This window comes from Phodopus roborovskii, unplaced genomic scaffold (genome assembly GCF_943737965.1).
Source record: "Phodopus roborovskii unplaced genomic scaffold, PHOROB, whole genome shotgun sequence".
NCBI classification, from domain to species: domain Eukaryota; kingdom Metazoa; phylum Chordata; class Mammalia; order Rodentia; family Cricetidae; genus Phodopus; species Phodopus roborovskii.
This window is the reverse complement of record NW_026127065.1, coordinates 14,968-38,180: the sequence shown is the minus strand read 5'-3', so window position 1 is coordinate 38,180 and position 23,213 is coordinate 14,968. Positions and strand designations below refer to the sequence as shown.

Genomic DNA, 23,213 nt, shown 5'->3' with positions numbered 1-23,213 from the left:
CAAAAACTTCCACATATGCAAATAAGATGTATTCCCTCCTTTGGTTTTGTCCTCCCATCCCCATTGCCTCAGCTATATAAGCTAGTCAATCCCCATTGCTTCCAGGAAATGAGCTGTCTCTCTGAAGCTGAGTACTGGAAGTTCTCTCCACCATGGTCATAGCTATCCCAATCATGCTTGCTGCTTCTGCTGCCTTTGCCCTCAAGTACCTGTGACCAAGGATGCAAGAGGTAAGGGGGCTGAGCTGTGCTTTTCATCAATATTTTGCCAGCTGGAATATTGTTGTTGGAAATATTGAACATAATCATGGCCTTCAAAGCTCAACATGTGAAAACATTCAAGAAAGGAGCACTTTAGACAGATAGAGGATGAAGTAATTTAGAAGACTCAGAGAATCAGGATTGATGCTTTACTTAGAATAGTTTGATAACTACAGGAGTTTTGTGTGTGAATAGGAAATTTCTTCAAAACTTTCTGACAAAATGCTGCAAATGAGGTTGTCCTCACTTTAGGCCTCATGATAAGCCAATATGTAAGCATGCTGCTCCTTCACCAGACTCTGTAGTTTCAGTGAGCTTATCTCAGAGAAGAAGATCACACCAAAGTGACATGATGGCTGTCAGAACCCTGCTGGGAACACAGCAGTATAGTGCTTTTCTATCAAGGCTTCTTCTTTTTTGACTGGAAAGTCAGGGTGGGAAGTTGAGAGTAGTTTGGCCATAATGATCTGCAAAAGTGGTTCCAGCTGACTGAAACTAATGTGAAGAGGCTGCTAACACAAAGAGTGAAGGCAGAGACCTTGTAGCAATATATCTGCAGTTCCACAAATGGGTCTCTCATACAGCTGATCTTAATAGCGATTGCACCAAAAATCAGGACTACGAGCTTCATCAAAATGGCCCACATTATCAGGGTTTGTGCACACTGAGATTCAGGTGAAATGGTCCAGGTGGAATTGATAGGGGTATGCACCAGCATCTTAGCTACTGTGCTGAGGACATTAAACTCTTGAGGGTAATAAGCTTCCCACAGGCAAAAAAACACAAAGACATCATCGTCGAATTCCCACAGGCGCCAGCATTGGCTGTTTGCGATGACTATTTCAGAAAATACCAGTGCTGATATGCTGCTAAAGGAGTTCGCTCAGCTTGTAGATGCACTCCATTTGAGAGCGGTAAATCTGAAGATGAGATTGAAAAAAGCTATTGTCAAATCAGTAACTCAAGGAAAATGGCAAATCAAAATAAGTAATGATTTACAGAGCATTCAACTACCATACCTTGTCCTTGCTTATCACAGAGTTGTGTTTAAGTAGTCTATACACAAGTCAGGTTCACCATACTACAGACAAGAATAGAAGAAGCCCCTGAACTCCATGAATAAAGCAGAAGTGCTCTGTATAAGAGGTTTTGCTTACTAATTTCACTGTGTTGTCAAAATGTGAAAAGTATTTCTTAATTAAGAAAGTTTTCCTTATTTGGCACATCCCTATTTCTTAAATAAGTAATCAAATTAAAACTGAGTAAGACCTCTGACTATTTCCATTTGTACACCTGGTGGACTTTGCTGCTAATTCAGTATTTATACTTCTTCAAGCCAAGAATGAAGATTTAACACAAATAACAAGACTTGTATTCATTTTGTTCACCCTACATATTTTAAGATTGACATGATACGGCTTCAGAGATGGCTTAACAGTTAAGAACAGTGGCTGCTCTCTCAGAGGTCCTGTGTTCAATTCCCAACACACCTATGGCAGCTCACAGCTGTCTCTAACTGTTGTCCTATGAGATCCAATGCCCTCTTCTGATGTGTGCATGCAGGTAAGCTTCATACTTAAAAATCAGTAGAAAATATCTTTTAAAAGGTCTATTGAGATAGATGGTGGCGCAATGCATAGTCCCAGTATTAAGGTGGCAGAGGCAGACATATCTATATAAACATGAGTATAGCCTGGTCCAAATTGTGTTTCCAGGATAGCCAGGATTACAGTGATGTCCTCTCTAAAAAAGCAAAAAGAAAAAATGTTCTATGTCATTCTGTTTGTTTTCTTTTTCCTTTTGTGATAGGTAGTTTGCTTATAATATAATGCAGCATGTTTGTGGAAAGACAATTCATATTATTTGAATTAATGTGTTAATAAAGTTGACTTGGATATGCATTAACACAATTTATGTTTTCTGAGTAATACTGAGTCATATCTTAAAAACAATTGTGTTTCCTTTAAGAACATTTGCTGGTGAATATAGATTATATGTGGATATAGTGGGTCTTGAAATATAAGTCTTCATTTAGAAGAGAAAAATGCAAGTTTTGGGAGAAGACAAATGCGTGAATGGATAAAGCCACTTGCCCTTCTTTCTGTCAGAAAACCTGAGCTATATGCCTAGACCCACATTTTGGATGAAAAAAGGACCACATTGCAGGATAACTTCCTGACATCTATTGCATCCTATGGCACATATACACACAAAAATAAAATTAAAAATGTGACCTAATTTTAAAAGCAGTTTTAATGAGAATTTTCAGGTTGAGATAATTATTTATTTATCTCTTTTGTATTTAACCTTCCTTCACTCAGGCAAAGTGAATATAGAAACTGCACTCAGCTGTCCTCTCATCAAAAAAGAAGATGCCTTTTAATCATACCTGCTGAGAACCACAAAAGTCATAGTTTTTACAGATTTCAAGTGAAAAATCCTTATCTATTTTCCTAAGCATCCTCAGTAAACAGTAAAGGTGCAAAGAGAACTACTCAAAACTCATTCGAGAAAACAAAGCCTATGAGAATATGATTATTACTTTTTCTTTAAATGTCTTTTCTAAGATTCTGAACTGGATTAAGTATTCAACATTAAGTATTCACTAAAAACTGTGGAACACTGCAGCTACCACTACACTCACCTCTACCTAATCCTGGGGATTATCTTCCCAAGGAAATAAATAAAAACCTTTTTTCCTTGCAGGGTCTGATAAGAAATCCAAATGAAATCAAATTGTCATCCATTTTGCATCTAGCCTTTAGCGACTGGTTCATGAAAAAATCAAGAATTCATAAGAGATAAAAAACATCAGTGAGGAAAAAATTGAAGTGTCATTGTATTTCTCCTTAACATTTAAAATTGAAAGATAACTAACAAAAAACTACCTAGAAAAACAATCAACAGTGTTCCAGACATAATCATACTTGAGGCACCTTTTGATGAAAAGTGAGTGAATTTAGATGACATCCAGATATTTACGCTTATATACCTGCTAAAGTCAACTAAGCCGTTTCAGAACAGCTCTTTATAAATTACGATGAAATTTTGAAAGCCCCCACTGGTAGTGTTGCAGAGAGTTCATAGTAAAATAATACAATATTTTGAAGAACACTGTAAAACAAAGAGAAATGACATTTCAAATTGCAGAACTTGGATGATTTGTTTAAATTTAGAAAACAATCTTATTTTACATATCAATCCAGTTTCCTGTCTCTCCCATTCTCCATGCCCCCAACCGTCCTTGGATTTTACAATTATGAATTGAATATTTACTGCAAATATAAAGAAAGATACTCCTATCTTTTAAAAAAAAAATAAATGTATAGCTTGAGGCCCACAGTAAAAGTTTTCCTGCATCTATATTTTTGTCACTAGATGCTATTTCTTTCTGGTGCTTGGGACTGAAGGCCTGTGAATTCTTAGATTTTATTTATATTATGTATGCAGTCTTCTGTCTGTGTGTGCCAGGAGAGGGCATCAGAACTCATTATAGATGCTTATGACCACAATGTTTTTGCTGGGATTGAAGTAAGGACCTCTCAAAGATCAGATTGTGCTTTAACCTCTGATCAATCTCTAACTTGAACCATGAGAATTCTAAGAAGGGAAGATTCTAACATTTTGCTATGCACATGCCCAAAGACTCACCAAGGTAAGTAGAGTCTGTACGCACCAACCAAATCATAAACACTAAACCACATTTGATAAGTCAGCCTTCTGCTACATATTTAGAAATAAATTAATTTTCAAATTGTTTTAAATTCCCTTACTCAAAATTCCTTTATCAGAAGCATTGGTTTGTAGTAGTAACAAAAGTTTGCCCATATTGAAGGAAAACTTATTCAGAATAAAACTGCAAAACCAGTTGCTTCCTCTGAATATATTTAAAGATTTTGAATCTTTAGAAGATTTATTTTTTTCATAAACAGTTAAACTCATGAAAACAGCATCTCATTATAAAACATTTCCATCAACGCTTGGAGACCTTAGAGGGAGCAAAATTTTTGAAATTATGAGAATTCATGAAAGAATAGAAGTTCTTCCAAACTTTGGTGATGTTTTGATCTGAACTTAATCAAGACAGGGTGAAAACTTTGAGTGTATGAACATTGTGTATGGAAAATAATATTTTGTAGTAATAGTATTTGTTTTAAAAGCATGTGGCTATGGATATTTCTAACATTATTTTTACTTTAAGTACATCGGTGTTGGATTCTATGGAACTATAGTTACACACACTTGTGAACTATCATGTGGTTACTGGGAATTGAACCCAAGTCCTCTGGAAGGACTGTCGGTGCTTTCAACCACTGAGCCACCTCTCCAGTCCACTGTTGCTAGCTAATACTTTTATTGCTTAGACTTCATAGTAAAGAGTTTATAATATCATACTCAAGGTGATACTTGTTTCAGTATAAGTTTGCAGAGCATAGGAATGATAAATAAGTTATATTAGAGTAACAAAGGAATGTCCACAATAATTTCATTTATAAATTTTTGGAATGAATATTATAAATTAAATGAACTCACCCATATTGACTATCAAAAGAAACAAGCACAATGGCAAATGTACACCCATGGTACACCGAGTGACATGATGTCAAAATTATATTATACTATAGTGTATTAATGTATATGTATATGTGTCTGTGTGTCCATGCTTTCACATGTAAATTAATGAAGGTTGTGAAAACCAGAGTTCTATTTTCTGTGCCACAAAATTGAGATCTTCATGGAAAGCAGGAGGACAGATAGATATTTCCAAAATTACTTATAAGTTGCTGAAATTTCCACTTCAGAAAATTTGCTTCATGTGGTTGAAGTAAAGACCCGGCCTTATTGAAAAAAACATCTTCTTTTGCACCAAATTAATTGCATGACCAAACTTACTTAGATAATTTTTATTTTATATTTTGGATGAGTCTTAATTTTCATGAAAATCTATGCCTTGAGGATACCATTGGGTCCAGAGCTGAAAAATAGAAGGCTAAGTCATGTCAACAATGACATCGCTACTGATAATGCCACTCCTTTCCAGAGGCTTCCCTACCAAGTACTCATTTTCCATAGCTTCTGTGGAATGTTCGTCCTAACGGGGAGAAGGAAGTAGCTGCTGTACTAAGGGAAGTTACATCTACCAGGTAGAGTTTACAAGTGATGGTGGCTTGTAACACCCTGCCCAAACCTCTTCCATGACAAGGCAGATCTAAGGCAGGGACGACAGAGGCAGGGAGAGAATGCTGTTGTCACAGGCAAATGAGCCAGCCTGGCAGGATCTGGTTCTGTCGCTTGTCTGAATCCCATGGAGGAGATACATGTGTTTCAGAGATCAATTAAAAACCCACCATACAACTCAGTTTTGGTTTTTACCTTCTTATATCATGAGTGGTGAGGAGATCCATTTTGACAGATGCCAAGACCATAAATATCTTCTAAATAACAGGAAGCATTGACCGGACAGGGGGTCACATCAGAGGTGAATCACCTTCAGCAAAGAAGTTCTGTTAGGCAGATATTGCAGCACACAACAGTGTCTCAATGACCATCCCTGGTTCACACCTACACTTTCCTCTCTTCCACTTTGTTTCATCGAACATCATGTATACACTTCAGGGATAGGAACCCACCTGGTGTTCCTGTACCTCCAATCATCTCAACACAATCACTATCCTCATTTAAAGGACAAGAAATCAACACAGAGAATCTAATAATGTGCTCAATTTCAGGAAACTACACAGGTGTTAACAGTCCAGTTCAGGCTCCAGGGCCCTCACATACATATAGCACTTACAATGCCATGAAGATAGTATCCTCAGATTGAAAATAGTTCAAGAAACAGCCTAGTCATGTATGAAGGGTCCCCTTCAGGTCTTGAAACTGAAAGGGAATAATAAAAATCACATGGAAGATATAAAGTACTTGCCTCTCTGTGTATTGGCATGGAGTCCAACTGCTAATTGTCTGCCAACTGTAACATAAATGACTCTAGAAGTTCCTCATGGTAGTGGCTACCAGAGGTCAATGACACATTATGACCAATGAGTGATTGCCTGGACACAGTCTTAAAGGACCACAGTAGTTCATGACCTTGTCCTGTGTGAAAAGTTTTAAGGGGATAATTTACTTACATCAGTTTTTAATTTAAAATGTTTCCCCATACATCCCTAATTTGATCAACATTTTCCCCTTCAAGCCTTTGTGTATTTCTTCTGTTTCCCTCATCTCTAACAACCTAAACTTCTGTGCATTTTCTCCCTGTGTGTCTCTCTCTCGGTGTCTCTATCTCTGACTCACTCTCACTCTCTGTCTCTCTTGTCTCTGTCCTCTGCTCTGTCTCTCTCATTCTCTTTCTCTCTTTCAGAAAAAAAGCATACAAAGGATAAACTGCATAGCAATCAAACACAGCATCAGGTTTGCATTGGCCAGCCTATTGCTGTCATGGGGCCTGTACTAAAATGTAATGAGTATGCCCAGCTGTATGCCATGGGAGCAAAACTGATTTTCTTTTTCCCCAGCAGGTATAAATTACAAATAGCTTCTTGGTTAGTGATGATTCTTTGTATTATCTACATTGTTACAGTACTGGGATATTGTCTGGATTCAAGCAGTATAGTTTCTTCGATGTGCTTTAAAAGTCTCCCTCAGCTCTTTTTATTAATTTATTTTTATTGTTATTTTACATATTGATCACAGTTCCCTCTTCCTCCCTCTTCCCCTCTCTCCCATACTCTCAAAAGCCTCGACCAATCTTCTTTCCCCTCCCCTCCCTACTCAACATGTATGAGTGATGCCATCCAGGAGGGCTCATCTAAATCTGTCACGTCATTTGGAGTATGGACCCAGGACACCTCTCCTGTGTTAGGTGTACGGTTTTCCGCCCGCTGCCTGGTGTTGTCCTGCCGCCTCGCCAGCCCCAAATAATGCACAGAGACCCTGTATTTGATACAATGCTATTGGCCAGGGGCTAGTTTCATGTCGGCTAGGTCTGTCTTAATTATTAACCCATTTCTATGTATTTTCACGTGGTCTTACCGAGAGCAGAGATGGCGGTTCTGTTCTCTCAGGCTCTCCATCCTGACTCCTCCTTACTACTTCCTCTTTCCTTCTTGTCTCCTAGTCCCCTCCTATCTTCCTTTCCTATTGGCCAACAGTGCTTTACTTATTAGTCAGTGTGAGAAACATATACAGAATAACATCTCCATCATTTCTCTTTTTTTGTCTAAATAAAAAGAAAGGGTTTAACATAACATAGCAAAATATATCACATAACAGTTATCAAATTTAGTTAATTAACATTTAGCAAGATTTGAAGAAACTATTCCATCATCTATTTTATCTTTGTGTGTCTAAAATTCTAAGTAACTTATCTTTAAGTTTAACTAAGGAAAACTATAACCATAACTATTTGTCTTCTTTCCTTCAAAGACCACAGAAGGATAACATATAAACTCTAGAAATGACAGAGACATCTTGACCTTGCCAAGTCAGGGTCAGACAGCCATTCTACCTCCCTGCTGTTGTTGTGGTCTGTCAAGTTCTCTTGGCCTTAGCCAAAACTGGGTGTACCAACGTTGCTGTGAGAACTAGGGTGACTGTCCAGGTAGCCTTGCTGTTTCTGTCCTTGCTGCACCTTTCAGATGCCCATCCGCACTTCCTGTCTACCCTAGTGTCATTATTTTCCTTCTTAGGTCTTGATGAGGTTGAAGATTAAACTATCACAACTATCACAGCTATTATTCTCTCTTCCTAGTTGAATATATTAGGTACTAGACTTACATTTTCCAGCTTAGGACAACTCTATTATAAACTCCATTATGCCCTCACCCTAGGACTAGATATATGTAGGTCATTTTGTTCTCGATTTTCCTTTTCTTGAACACCCTTGTTATTCACTGTTTTGTATATAGTTTTGTATTAAGCCTAAATCTTTTCTTTAGACTAAAAGGAAATTGTAGTGAGATAGTCTTTCTGTGGCACTGACCACGCCCATTGGGGGGGTGGAGCCATGGGCTGCGAGTGACCTGTGGAAGGAGGTCGGAGGAGAGCCAAGGAAAAGCTCTCTTGCTGGCGTGACTCGGACAGGAGGATCGGGTTGAATTTCCTGGTGTTCTTCTGTCACAGGTTGTGAGATTATTTCTCCCTGAATAAACATCTATTCAGCCTATTTGTTTATCCTGATCCTTATTTAACCGCATTATGCGTTCATTTACAATTTTATGTCCAATCACTAGACAGTCAAGATGCACAAAGTAGAAGAGGGATTTCTTTGTCACTGAAACAATATACTCAAGAGGTTCTAAAATAGACTTACGGTATATAATCAGCTTCAGTGTCTCGGAAATACTAATGGAAATCTAGGTAGGTCCAAACGCTCCAGGGAAATGAAGACACTGTTCCCCTTTCATGAAACATCTGTCTGTTTAAAGAACTCTTCTTTCTAATCACTCTCTAAGTGATTATTTGGTATATAACTATCATCCTGAGTGATGTGTGAAATAGTCCCTCAAGAGACAATTGTTATATGTTTCCTCTAGCATGTGGATGCTAGATTTTAGCTTTATATGTGTGTTTAAATCCAATAACCACAGAGGTAAGCTAGTAGGAGACAAGGGAAGAAGATCATCCAAAAAGTGAAACACAGTATTGTGTTGTAAAAAAGTGATAAGGAGGAATCTATGATAGGAGGGGAAGGAAGGGGAGAACAGGGTAACTCAGGAATATCACCAAGGTACAAAACAACACTAAAGTCCTTTTGGGAAACCTTACGGAAAACCAATAATATAGAAGCTTCTGGAAATGAACTTTGATGAAAGGAATAAAAATGGAGTCACAGACTAATGGGGGAGACTGTATAACAACTAGACATTTTATGCCACCAAGAAAATTCCCAGTGGCAGGAATGGGTTACATTATTTTGAGTCATTGGTCAAAACATTGTATGCACTGTCCCCCACACCAAAAAATGTGTGCAGCCAAGCAGATAGGAGAAAAATATTTGTCTTGTCTAAGGAGAATAGACCTCTAAGCATTTTTCAACTGACTAAAGCTGAGCTACATGTTCAGGGCATTTAAAAGCAAACAAATTGGGAGCATTGGGGAGGAGAGAGATGGGACTAAGAGGAGTGGGAGGAGGACATGAGGAGAGAGGGAGATTGAGTCAGAGGAGAACAAGAAAAGAGATATCATAATTCAGGGAGCCATAAGTTTTAAGAGAAATCTGGCACTAGGGAAATGTCCAGAGATCTACAGGATGACTGGCTTAACAATCTAAGAAATATTGGATGGGGATATCTTAAATGCCCTTACAAACAATGGGATTGTTGAGCTAAATCCAGTACCATCATAGAGCCTTCATCTAGTAGTTGATAGAAGCAAAGCAGACACCCACAGTTAAACACTTAGCTGAACTCCTGGAATCCAGTTGTAGATAGGGAGTGATGAGCAAAGAGAGGTCAAAACTAGGCTGAATAAACCACATAATCAGCTGACCTGAACAAATTGGGAGCCCATGGACTCCAGTTTGATAGCTGGGAAACCAGTGTAGGACTGTCTAGACCCCCTGAATATGGGAGATAGGTAGGACTGAGCAGTCTATGGGGTCTCTGGTAGTGTGGATCAGTATTTATCCCAGTTATATGAATGGACTTTAGGGAACCCATTCCAAATAGCGGGATACTTTCTCAGCCTAGACACATGGGAGGGGGCCTAGGCCATGCTCCAAATAACATATGACAGACTTTGAAGACTTCCCATAGGAAGCCACCTCTCCTGGGGAGCAGATAACAGATGGGATGGAAGTTGAATTTTTGGCGAGTGTCAGGAGGACAAGAGTGTTTGGGGAACTGGTATTGACATGTAAAGCAAGTTTGTTTCAAATTTAAACAAAAATTATCAAAAAAAAAAAAAAAAAGCAAACACATCGTAATGTATGTTGTATAATGAATCAGAAAAAGGAGAATTATGTCCAAAACAAAACAAGCAACTTATATTGTGGTGACCACCAAATTGATTTAAATAGAAAAAGATCATGAAGCACTCAAAATTATGGACTAAGAGTGTTAAATAAGAAATGTCAAAGTATGGTGATCTTACACAGAGATCCATATAAGAAAATATAACTGCATTAACTCAGTCCTTTCAGACAAGAAATAGATAGCATCTACAGTTTAATCAAAATGATTTTACTCACTTAAACTTTAGTAAAAAGAAACAAGAAGAAAAACCACAGGTTTCATCTAGATTCAATTCATACATGAAACTACTGGAAGTTACATTACATGATACCAGAGGAGGGTGTAATTGTCATTATCAAACACTGCAAATCCTGAGAACTGTAGCAGTGGTCTGCCTGGAACCTAAGCTATGAGTAACCAACCACACACTTTATTGGTTTTAGGGTCCACTATGAGATGAGATCCCAAAGAAGACATTACTGAAGTGTAAAGAAACTGAGGTTAGATAGGTCATGGAAAACCTCTATGATTATTCTGTAAAAGTAACATTGAAATAAAATCACTCCCTAAAGTAATATTGACATTCCTGTAAGATTAGACCCTCACAACACACATACCATAGAAGTTTCTCCTACAGTTGAACCACAGTTGGGCCATGTGCGGATTGTGATAGACACTGAAGTACTCAGTCCTCAATGAGACATTTTCATCAAATCCTTCACCTCTGGCTTAGGATCTGTATAGTAGAGGGAATGGGAAATGTTGCAGGAGTGTGGATATTTCTTAGGAAACAGTCTCCTTGAGAAACACACTACTGACACCGCTTAAAGACTCAAGCTGATGGTAACAGAAGCAGACACCCACAGTAAAACACTGAGCTGAACTAGAATCCAGATGCAGAGAGAGGGACAAGTCCAGGCTACCCACAGAGACAGCTGACTTGAACAAGGAGGAGATAATGGGTCCCCAGACTGATAGCTGGAAACCAGTATTGGACAGTTGAACTCCTGAACATGGGTCTCAGTTAGAAGGCCTGGGCAGTATAAGGAACCTCTGACAGTGGAACCAGGATGTATCTCAGGAGCACAAAAGTAATTTGGGGAGCATATTCCCCATGGAGAGATACTCCCTTAACCTAGGGAAGGAGCAGGAGGGAGGGGCCTAGTCCTACTCCAAATGACTTGATAGATTTTGTTGATCCTTCCTGGAAGGCATCACCTTCCCTTTGGAATGTCTGGGGGTGGGAGTGGTATTGGAGGGTGATGGTGGGCATGGGAGAGGGAGGCATGAGAGAGGAAGAGAGTGAGGGAGAGGGAACTGGGATCAATAGGTGGGGTCTTCTTTGTTGTTGCCTCTGATGCTTTGTTGCATATTCCATGCTATCTGACCCATGAGCTTTTAGACTGATAATCATATCAGTACTTTTGACTTTGTCATAAAAGTGCTGGGAATACCGAATTTGGAATATTGCACCTGCTATTTGCATGGGTTTTGGAAGTTGGAAGTTGGGCTTTTAGGCTTACATTGTACACTGGCTAGTTTTGTGTGTCATCTTGACACCAGACCAAGTCATCAGAGAGGAAGGCCCTCAGTTGAGAAAATGCCTCCATGAGTTCCAGCTATAAACATCTTTCATGTAGTGATTGATTGGGGAGGGGGCCATCCTATGGTGGGTGGTGCCAGCCCTGGGTTTGTAGTCCTGGGTTCTACAAGAAAGCAGGACGAACAAGCAACATAGGAAACAAGCCAGTAAGCAGCTCCCCTCTATGGCCCTCTGCATCAGCTCCACCCCCAGGATCCTGCGCTGTTTGAGTTCCTGTCCATGCTTCCTTCAGTGATGAACAACCATGTGGAAGTGTAAGCCCAGAATAAGCCTTTACCTCCCCCAAATTGTTTTTTGAACATAGTGTTCAGTTGCAGCAAGAAACCTTAACTAAGACACATGGTGTGGTGGTTTGAACAGATATAGCACCAGAGATTCATGTGTTTGGATGCTTGGCCCATAGGAATGGTACTATTATGAGTTGTGGCCTTGTTGGAGGGGAGTATGTCAAGATGTAGAACTCTCAGCTCCAGGACGGGCGTGGTGGCGCACGCCTTTAGTCCCAGCCCTCAGGTATCAGAGGCAGGCAGATCTCTGTGAGTTTGGGCCAGCCTGGTCTACTGAGCAGAGTGCCAGGATAGGCTCCAAAGCTACACAGAGAAACTCTGTCTGAAAAAACAAAACAAAAACAAAAACAAACAAACAAAAACCCCAAACAAACAAAAAGAACCTTCAGCTCCTTTTCTAGCACCATGTTTACTTGCACACTTATCATGTTTCTCGCTAGATGATAATGGACTAGACTTCTGAAACTGTAAGCTAGCCCCAATTAAATATTTACCAGCACGAGAGCTGCCATGATCATAGTGTCTCTTCACAGCAACAGAAACCGAACTAAGACACTGGCAAGATCATTTAACTGCTAAACTATCTCCCCAGCCTCTCACAGAGAATGAAAGCGCATATCACGCATACAATAACTGCAGAACAATAATAATTTCTTTAGTAAAGATCAGCCATCTACAAAAATTGTCTCATCAAATTTTCTATGCAGTTGTTTGATTATGTTGTTATAAAGATAGTGTAGATGCTGTGATAAGAAAGGATTACCTAGAACAAGAATGGTATCCTAGGGCATGCATATTTTCCTTTCCCTCCTAAGTCCTGGCAACCATCAGACTCCTAAAAACCTAGGTCAAACAGAGCCTCACAATCCTGATATAACAACCTAGAGAATCAAACTGTGGATTTATCAGTGATGGCAAATGAGTTGAAATATATATTCAATCTTTTTTGGCCTATAATATGAAGAAGAATGTCAAAGAGATACCTGACTGGCTGTACCACAGTTGGGGAGAGTCAACAGGGGCAAAAGGTTGAGGCTATAGCATAGTGATCAGTCAGACAATCCTTTTTTTTTATATGTGCAAGCAAACTAATTGCAGTGATTGTCAATTTACTGAATGACAGAATGATCAGTGGTGTTGTTGAAATGCAGTCAGATTCATTATATCTTGGATAGGACTTGGGATGCTACATTTCTAACAAGACCATGGGTGTTGTGGTGGTTTTGAAAGAGAATGTCTTCATAGTCTCAGGCGTTTGAATACATCTTACTCAGTTGGGTGGTCCTGTTTGGGAGGCATAGGAGATATGACCTTGCTGAAGTAAGTATGCCAGTGGAGAACTGCTCTGAGAGTTTAAGTTTTACCCTCCTTGTAGTTTTCACCCTCTGCTTCTAGCTTGTAGGTTGAGATGTGAGCAAGCTCTCAATTTTCTGCTAGCTACCATGCCTTCCTCCATACCACTCTGCCATTACAAGTCCAAATATTTTCTTCTATAAGTTGTCTTGGTCATGGTGTTTTTTCATAGCAACAGAAAAGTAACTAATATAGATGTTACTGAAGTTGCTAGTAAAGGGGATCCACATTTTGAACAATGAGGATGGTGTTAGTTAATGAGAAACTCATGCCTTGGCCTCAGGATTCTTTTTCTTCCTGTTGTTATGGAGGAGAGAGACCAAAGTAGACGTCAGAACATCCAAATTTATATTTGGGTGTGCCACTTGTTTTGAGCACCAATCTTTGGACCCATTTCTGGTATCTGTAAGGAAGAAACATCTCCTCTTACCTCAGTGCTCCTAAAGATTAAATAGATGCAAGTACAAGCTATTGGTAAGGGCTTAATAAATGGTAGTTAACACAGAAGTAGCCAAAGCCAATAGTATCTGGAGAAGACACAAGCTGTGTCTACAAAACTCCATGGTTTTCCAGAAGAACAATTTTATCAGCCTCCCAGATGGGGATGGACAGGATGCCAAACATGTAAATATTTAGGAATGCATTAAAAACACACTCAACAAGCATCTCTCTCATTCAGATTGGTCTTTTGGCTTAAGGAAGTATAAGGGCAAGGGGGGTTTATGCAGAAAGATACTATCTATCTAACTTCACTGATTTTTTTGTATACTTAGGGGCAGCTTACAGACATGTTGGAGAATGGTAATGCATGCAACATGGATAATCTCAATTTTCAGGGAGTCTTTGATACTGTCCCATATAATAAGCTGCTTAAACCAAAGACAGCAGGGATTCTTTGATGAAACCCTGGGAAAAAAGAGATTGGCTAGAGAACAAAACAAAAGTTGAGAATGAAACAGAATGGAAAATAGATAGAAGATTAGGTTACTTTCAAAGAACAAGGGAAGAAATGTGGATACTGTAATTGTGATCACCACATAAGCTGGTACACTGGATGGGCAACAGAAGAAATGGTGATGGAAACAATGCTCAATCCTGTATGGGCTCAAGCTGGACAGAGACATGACATTTATATGACAACACCTTAGTGTTATACAAACTAGGTATTGACATGATAGCTTAAGAATACTTAAGAATGATATGAAACCAGTTATGACTTACGAATAAAACTATCCATCTAAAGACTTTTAGGAAATATATATATATATATATATATATATATATATATATATATATATAAAAGTACAGTCACTGTAACCCTGGGGTACTAAGAAATATGGGGTACTAAGAAATATGTGTAGTTATAAATCAGTAGATCTTAATGGGAGGTAGGTTTTGCATGCAAATGTTTAGCAATGTCTGGAGGGAATTTGGTGGGAGGGAGTTGTCATGTCTTGGGAGAAGAAAGGTACTAAGAAACATCCTAAATACCGGCACAGGACAGGTACCTCATAAAGAAAGCTGTCCAACCCCAAAAGTCACACCCAAAGTTGAGAACCTTGGTCTAAACCTTCATATCTTAATATAATCACAGGTGGAAATATTCATAAGGTAAAACTATTCTGTGCAACCCATTTTTTTCAAAAAAAGTATCATTTGTGGTTGTATTAATTTTCACTGAATTACAATGAGATGCTCTAAACTAAAATGAGAAGCAAGGAAAAGAGGACATAGTACAACAGAGAAATACAGATAACAGAAAACAACTCTTTTTAAGCCTACTAGGACTTCAATTTCTCTCTTGCCTCCATATTACTTTCTTGTGAGTATTCTGCTCAATTCAGCTTAAAAAATGGACCAGTCTGGGTTTACGCAGGTCCATAAAGGGTTCCAATCTGGCTCAGGATGTTTGCCTCTGTGCATACTGGCTAGTCTTTTAGAGGTCATTTTCTTCTAAAGAAAAAAAAATAGTTTAATTAAAGATTGAGGGAGGTTAGGAAAAAAAATTAAAAGTTAAGATGTCTGATTACTTATTTTCTATTACTTTCTGATATATAACTCAAGAACGAAATCCAGAATCTAAATGCATTTCCCTAGAGGTTTCACTGAAAATCAAATCAGTCCAGCCTTCAATGATGGACTTCTAAGAATAGGGAAATGGGTTCTAGACAGAGTAAATGAGATAGGTTCATGGGTTGTATAAGGGAACTAACTGAAACTTCACTGTCGACCCCTAACCCCTATCTTTTCCTGTTGCTGATTCTTCACCCTGAAGTTTTGTCCCTATTGTGACATGAATATATTAAGCCAGGATCATCCTTAAGCAGCTTACTCTGCAAACTGTTCACTCATTAATTAACCTTAGAGGGACCAGAACAGAGGAGGTCCTGGGAGCTCAGAGAAGCCAGAGAAAGGAATTCTGAGACTGAACAACAAAGAAAGTGTTAACACCCACACAGGCAAGATTCAGACCTGGCTCCACCCCATGGGGACCTGGCAGAGTGGTCACTCCCTGCACGTATTGCAGGCAGTACCCTGGCTTTGTACACAGGTGCAGAGGCCACTTTTAGAGACAAGCTCTACCTACTTTCTCTCTTTTCTGCCTTTCCTCTGAAGGCAGACAGGTCTCTACCCCTCTTTCTGCGTGCTCTCTCTCTCCTCTCTTCTTTCTTCTCTCTCTACCTTCTCTTCCCCTGCTCCCATCCCTTACCCCCCACCCCCAAAACCCTTCCCACATAAGTTTTGACTGCATGGCAATATTCATCCCTCACCTGTCATGGCTTTTGCCAAGGTTCCCCTTACTCGACGCACATCATAACATCATAACATCTCCCCTTATAATGTGGGTTCTGAGGATCTCACTCAGGTTGTCAGAATTGGTGGCAGGAGCCTTTATTTGCTGAGCCACCTTACTAGCACCATTATTGAACTTTTATTTTTGAGACATTATCTCATATAGCTGGGTTTGTTTCAAACCCATTGTGTAGCAAAGGGTGACCTTGAAAAGTGTTTTGTGTGTGTGGGGGCAAACCTGTGGAAGCATTCCAGCACTGAGCTACATCTTTAGCATCAGTTTAACTTTTAAGTGAGAAGAATATATTTTAAATTAACATATGTGGTAGTTTGAATGGGAAAACCCTTATAGGTTCATGTGTTTGCACACATGGTCTCTAGTCAGTGGTGGTGGTTTGCAAGATTGTGGAGCCTTGAAGAGGTGGGAGCTTTCCAGGAAGAATTAGTAAACAGGGAGGGCACTTTGGGTTTTGTAACTGGCCCCACTTCCTATTCACTTTCTGCTGCTTCTTCTTCTTCTATGGGGATGGAATGTGATCAGTCTGCTTCCTGCTCCTGGCCATATCATCCCTGCCTAGAAAACAGTAGAAGTGTAAGCCATGTGAAACCAATCCAAAGCTTGCTTTTGGTTGGGGTTTAGTTTGTTTGTGTGTGTGTATGTTTCTCTATGTAACAATCCTAGCTGTCCTGGAATAGCTCTGAAGACCACACTGACCTCTTACTAAGAGAGTTCCTGTGCCTCCTCCAGTTCTGGGATCAGGTGTGCACCACCACTGCCTGGCTTGTGGGGGTAATGTACTACAGCAATAGAAAAATAATTAATACACATGCACCTTATAGGAAACCAAAATCACAAAGTGCAAAGAATACAGTCACCTACCATCAAAGTTAATTCAGTTGGTCATGTACTTCTGATTCCTGTGTGTGAACACAGAGCACTCACTGCATTCTAGGTAATTGAAAATAATATGATATGTGTTATACTTTCCTATACAATCTGCATATTCACCAATTCAAAGTATTCAAGTTATGCTTTGATAGAAAAAATATAGTAGACCAGTATGAGTTCAACTTTGTGGTTCTCACATGTAATTGAGGTGATATGGGTTTCGATTTTCTGAGCTTGACTTATTTCATTTCTTCCAAGGTTAGTTGTATGTTATTGCTTATGACAGAAATTTTCTTCTTTATTTTTATTTTAAGACTAAATAGTATGTGTATATGTGCATATGTATACATTGTACTTTATCCACTCATCACATGTTATTTATCCACTTTGAACACCAATCTAAGCTTCTGTGACTAATGTTTTAGTGAACTAAGGAATGCAGTTGTTTCATTATCATGCTGACTGAAAGACCCTTGGATGGATATCCCATAGTGGGATTTTATGGGTCACCTGATAGTTCTTTCTAAATTTTATTTGGAGGATCTGTACAGTTCAACATAATTGTTCTACTGATTAACACTTCCAGCAGAGTAAAGAGTCTCTTTTTATCTATTTCATCAACACTTATCTTTCATCTTTGATAATAGCCATCCAAACAGGTGTGAACTGATGCCTCATTATAGCTTTAATTTCTCTTATGGCTAGAAACACTGGGAGTTTTGTTCATATACCTGATGGACGATCATTTGTCTTCTTTTGAGCAATATCTTGCCAGGTATGGTGGTGTGTCTCTTTAATCCCAGCACTCAGAAGACAGGCAGATCTTTGTGAGTTCTGAAACAGCCTGGCCACCATGGCAAATTCTAGGACAATCAGCGTTAGCACCAAGAAAACCGTATCTCAGCCTTGTTCTTAACAATCCCAAAAAATAAAAGAAACATCTGCTCAAATCCTTTTACCCATCTGTATTAACTAACATTTTGTTTCCTTAATATTGAATTGAGTTCCTTAAGCATTTTTCATATGAGCTTTCTAGATGATGTATTGTTTTGAAATATTTTGTTCTATAGATTGTATTTTCATGATGTGGATTTTTTTCCTTTGCATATGCACAAGAACCTTGGTTTGCTAGAAAATTGCATTTTTTGATTTTTTTTGTGAGATCCTGATGTATGGCACATTCCTCAGAACTGCAATATTCCTGCCAAATTGGAACATTTGCTGCAGGATGGAGCAATGCTCAGGAGCATTAGGTGATAGACAGGAGCAAATCGCTCACCTATCTGGGAAGAACAGCAGCATGGAAGTTCTTGAAGACTACTATCCACAATGTAAACTGGAGTAAACAGTTTCTAGGGGTGGAAAATGACCAGACAAGCTGGAAGAAAATGTTTGGGCTGTGGAGATGCTTCGCAAACTATAATATAGAGAGCTCCCAGGTTTGCTGTTTTGGGAGTCCTCACTCCACGTTGGGGTAAGCTTTCTGTTGTGATCCAGCTGATTTGGTTATCCATATTCCTTATATATAACCCTTCAAATATACTCCTGTTAGTAACCCAAATAAAAACCCATTGGTTCACCAAATCCCCCTTATTACTTAGGTTTGTTGTGGGTGTGCTGTGAGAGTAGATATGTGTGTTGCATCTCCTGAGAAAAAGTCTATCATACAACTAGTGCATATGTTTTCATGAATAATAATAACACCCTCTGAATTTAATTACTGATTTAATTTCTTTGTTCCTATTTTATTTCCAACTTGTTATGGTGTTAATTTAAAAGTCCCACGTTTAATATGTGTTAAGACCCCTTATTCTTTATCTGAAGATCTTAGTTCATCATTGAAAAATTCATGCTTTAGCTTACAAGTTGGAACAAAGAGATAATGATGCATCAATGCCACCATTAATCATTAGCAGATGCACCTTTGGTGACAGGGATTGATAAAGCATCTCCTGAAAAGGAGGAATTTAGCTTCTTACAATATGCCTTATAAAAATATCACATAGTTCCCAAAGAAAATACTCATTAGACCACAGCTCAATACCTAGAGGATCCATCTAGCAGTGTATTTCCCTGATGGCACAGAGTGAGTTGCCATCTTTACTGCAAAGGCTGACTGACTAGATCTTTAGATTATAATGAGCTGGAACATTCCATGTAGTAAGCTGAATTATCTTGAGCTATTTGTCCTACCAAACAATTGCCTTGGCCAGAGACTTATAGCTGTAGAGGGAAGCTTTTACCATCTTCAAGATGTGGAAACTCTTTGATTTGTACATTGGTGAGTGTCACCAGAATCACATAGTCCAGACAGCCTTCAGGCCACAAAGGAGTGTTGCTCTAGTCAGAGATCCTCAGCTGTCTCTGAATGGCTCATCCAGTTACCACTACCACAAGCGCTGGAGGAAAAAGTGGCCATGAGAAATAAAGTACAAAACAGTGTGTATGAAGGGCTAGAGACTTACCGATGCAAAGATTTTCAAGTGTACTGAGCACTTTCAATTGCTATATTAAAATGTCATTTCCAAAAGCAACTTACAGGAGAAAGGGGTTATTTTTGCAGTTCTCAAGGCTATAATCAATCCAACCGCTTGTAGAGAAGACACAACAGAAGTATGAAGCTAGCATAATAAGAAGTAGAAACATCAGATTTCTTATGATCACAGGAAAGGAATTGGGTGTAGGAGAACAAGGATGGATGGGGTATAGTTTTTCAAGGCTTTTCCCCAGTGACATACTTCTTCAGCAAAGTGCCACCTCCTAAAGTTTTCATGCCCTTCCTAAACAGTGCCCCTGTTTGGAGGCCATGTGTTCAAATACATGAGCTTATATGAAACATTTCTCTTCCAAGCTTCGACAGCAAAAGACAAAGAGAGAATTCATTGAAATATACTAAGGGAGCAAGAGCAAAACAGGATTTCCAGAGAGGGGACTTTGAACAGAAGTCCCAGCTTTATAAAGGGCCTTACCTGTGTTAAAGATTCTACAAAGGTTGACTAATTATAGAGCTGGAATATTCCATGTCCTGACAAAATTATATTGGGTTAGCCTCTTGAACAGCCATTCATTATCTGTCTCTGTGTTTAAACTAACAGCCTTGTGACTGTCAGGTGAAATCATTTTGCATGTACTAACAAACCAATAGCTTCTACCTACCCAAAGGCTAAAATTGCCTTCAGATAGCATCTGAAGCCTGGAGCAAGATTTCCCCCCTTTTCTGTAGCCCAGGTGCCTTATATTCCTATCAATAGATTTTAAAAGTACTCGCCTTATGCAGAAGTTGTTACCATGTTCGAACATACTCCTTGACAGCCTAAAATCCATGTTCCTTGAGTATAGTTACCTTATTCCTTAAAGAAAAATATCAAGCATGGTGAATGCATTTGTAATCTCAGTGTTGGGAATGAAGAAGTGTGGGATCCTTAGGGCTCCCTGGATAGCCAACCTAGCCTAATCATGTGCTCTAGGGTGATAAAAGACTGGGTTTCAAAACAGGTATATGGCATTCCTCAAGGTGTTCATGAGTTTGCCCCATGGCCCCCACACCCATATTTGTACACACATGTGCATGCATGCACACACAGATATCGAAAACATGCACACACAGGTACATGTCCTACAAGTAACAATACTTAAGTGCACTATTTTCAGAGAAAGAGGTCATAGTAGAATATTTACTGCTCTAGAGGAACAGTGGGACCACCAGAATGCAGTCAATAAATGAGGCAGACTAAAGTCCCATAAAATAGCCCCAACCTTTTCAGAGAAACAGACAATTTATATTCTGTGGGTTAAGAGTCACATGAGTAAAGTGTACAATACAAAGATAAACCGAATGTAAACCAAAGGTAAGCCACATGTGGCAAAACATAGTTTTCCGGGAGGCATATAAACAAACAAAAAAAAAACAACAACAACAAAAACCAATAGCCAGTTGTAATGAGTAATCTAAAGTAAACTCACCTGCATTGACGTACACCTGGGAGGGCAAGAAAGCATAATCTAAGAACAATTCTGTGTTTTGGAGAAACAAAGGTCACAAGACTCTTGTCTTGGGTTTCTGGAATTTTCTCATAAGCACTCAGAAATTTCTTTACCACAACTCCCATTTTGGACTGTGTTCCAACAGTAAAGGAAAAACTAAGTGAAGATAAACAAGTGGAAGGTACTGATTGGCCTCTCATGGCCTCTGACAATTGACCTGTAAGAACAGAGACTATTGACTGTCTCAGGGTTTCCTATTTCTGTGAAGAGACACCATGATCATGGCAACTTTTTTCTTTTAGAAGGAATGGAACAAACTGACTTTATTCACAGATATATGACTATGTTGGTAGTTTTGTTTGATGGGTTGGTATTTAGTTTTTGTTGTTTTGTCTTGTTTTGTTTGTTTTACTGTTTATGGATTATTTGTGGATTTCACATCATGCATCTTGATGGCACTCATCTCCCCATCCCTTGGAATTTTGCTCTCTGCCCTTGCAACCCCTTCTCCCACAAGATAAAACAATATAAAACTAAAAAAAAAGAAAAAAAATCTTCTTGTGGAAGCTGTAGTGCAACACAGTGAGTCACAATCACCAGAGAATACCCGCTGGTCTATACATCTTTATTTACAAGAGTTCGTTGCAATGAGTCATTGGTCTGGTTTGAGGCCTCTGGTTTCTGCTACATTATCAACATTGGGTCCTCACTGGGGCTCCTCTTGGATATCCTGCTGTCCTGTCGTGGAGATTCTGCAACTTTGGGACTACAGGACTAGCCCTTCACATGCTCCAACAGAAAGTTCACAAAGATGGGGTGGATGTTAGGATGGGCCTGGGTGGTTGATGAGTTAGTCAGTCTGCCAGCCTGCCTTATCATCAACACTGAGGTCAGCTCTCTAGCACTGACCAGGCCTAGCTCACCCTATGCAGTAAACAGCAAGGGAGGCAGGACAGTTCTTTTTTGCTGCGCTAGGGCTGGATCACCTATACCTAAGCCACCATGGCCAACTCTACTGTAACTCAGTCGAGGGTGCACGGGCCATTCAGCAGTGCTGAAGCTGGTGGTCACAGGACAGCTTTTCTTGCTCTCATGACCTCAGGGCCAGCTCTCCCACCTGCATAGGCTGGGTGGTGTGGGGATTGGAGTTTGGAGACAGTTTCTCCCTCATTCAAGCCACCATATGGTAGATGAAGAGCACGGTCAGATCTCTCATGCTCATCTCTCATCTCACTTCTTGGGCCCAGCTCCCCTGTATCTGGGCTGGGTGAGTTAGTTCTAAAGAGCTGCCCAGGCAAGGTACATGGCTGGTTCTCCAGAATGCTGTAGCTGGTAAGGGGGCAGGGTCAGTTCTGTTGCTTATCTCAGGTGGCTAGTGGGGAGGCCCAGGGTATTGTTCCCTCACCCTTGCCACCACACGGCAGATGAGGTGTCCTGGGCCGGATTCTCCCACTCACATAACTCGAGGGCAGTCTTACCTGCACCCCACCAGCAGGGTCAGCATGACTGTGCCACCCAGGTGAGGTGTAGGGCCTGCTCTCCCAAGCTGCGCAGTCGTTGAAAGCAGGGTCAGCTCTTCTCCTGTCTGCCTCAGGTGGTGGTGAGGTTGGAGCAGGATGATGGTGGTGGTGGTAGTGGTGGTGGTGGTGGTGGCATCTCTCACATCTCAAGCACACCACAGCATTTACAGGTGAGTAATGAGACTAGCTCTCCTATCTTCCCACCCAGGGCTGCTCACCTAGATTACCTACCAGTAAAGGTCAGCATTACTCTTTGTTTAGATGAGGTACAGTACCTGCTTTCACAGGGTGTTGTGGCTGCTGAGGTGCTAGGCCAACTCAAGGCCAGTTCTCCTACCTGCCACAGGTAGCAAGGGTGTGGTGGCGGAGGAGGCCCTCTTCTTCTTGCTCGCACCACATTATAGCAGATGTGGGCAGGAGTTGGATCTTCCATGCGCATATTTGTGGTGATATGTTATTTATGGTTTAATTAAAGCTTACCTGAGGATTCAGAAAGTGAAGTCAGCCATAATTCATAGAAGTCAGGCACACACCTTTAATCCCAGGACTCAGGATTGAGAGGTAGACA

At 39.8% G+C, this 23,213-nt stretch overlaps 1 pseudogene; it reads right to left on the bottom strand.

The window, feature by feature from the left end:
• Positions 1-508: 508 nt before the first annotated feature.
• LOC127214791 (uncharacterized) lies at positions 509-23,078 on the bottom strand (annotated as a pseudogene).
• Between the last annotated feature and the right edge of the window lie 135 nt (positions 23,079-23,213).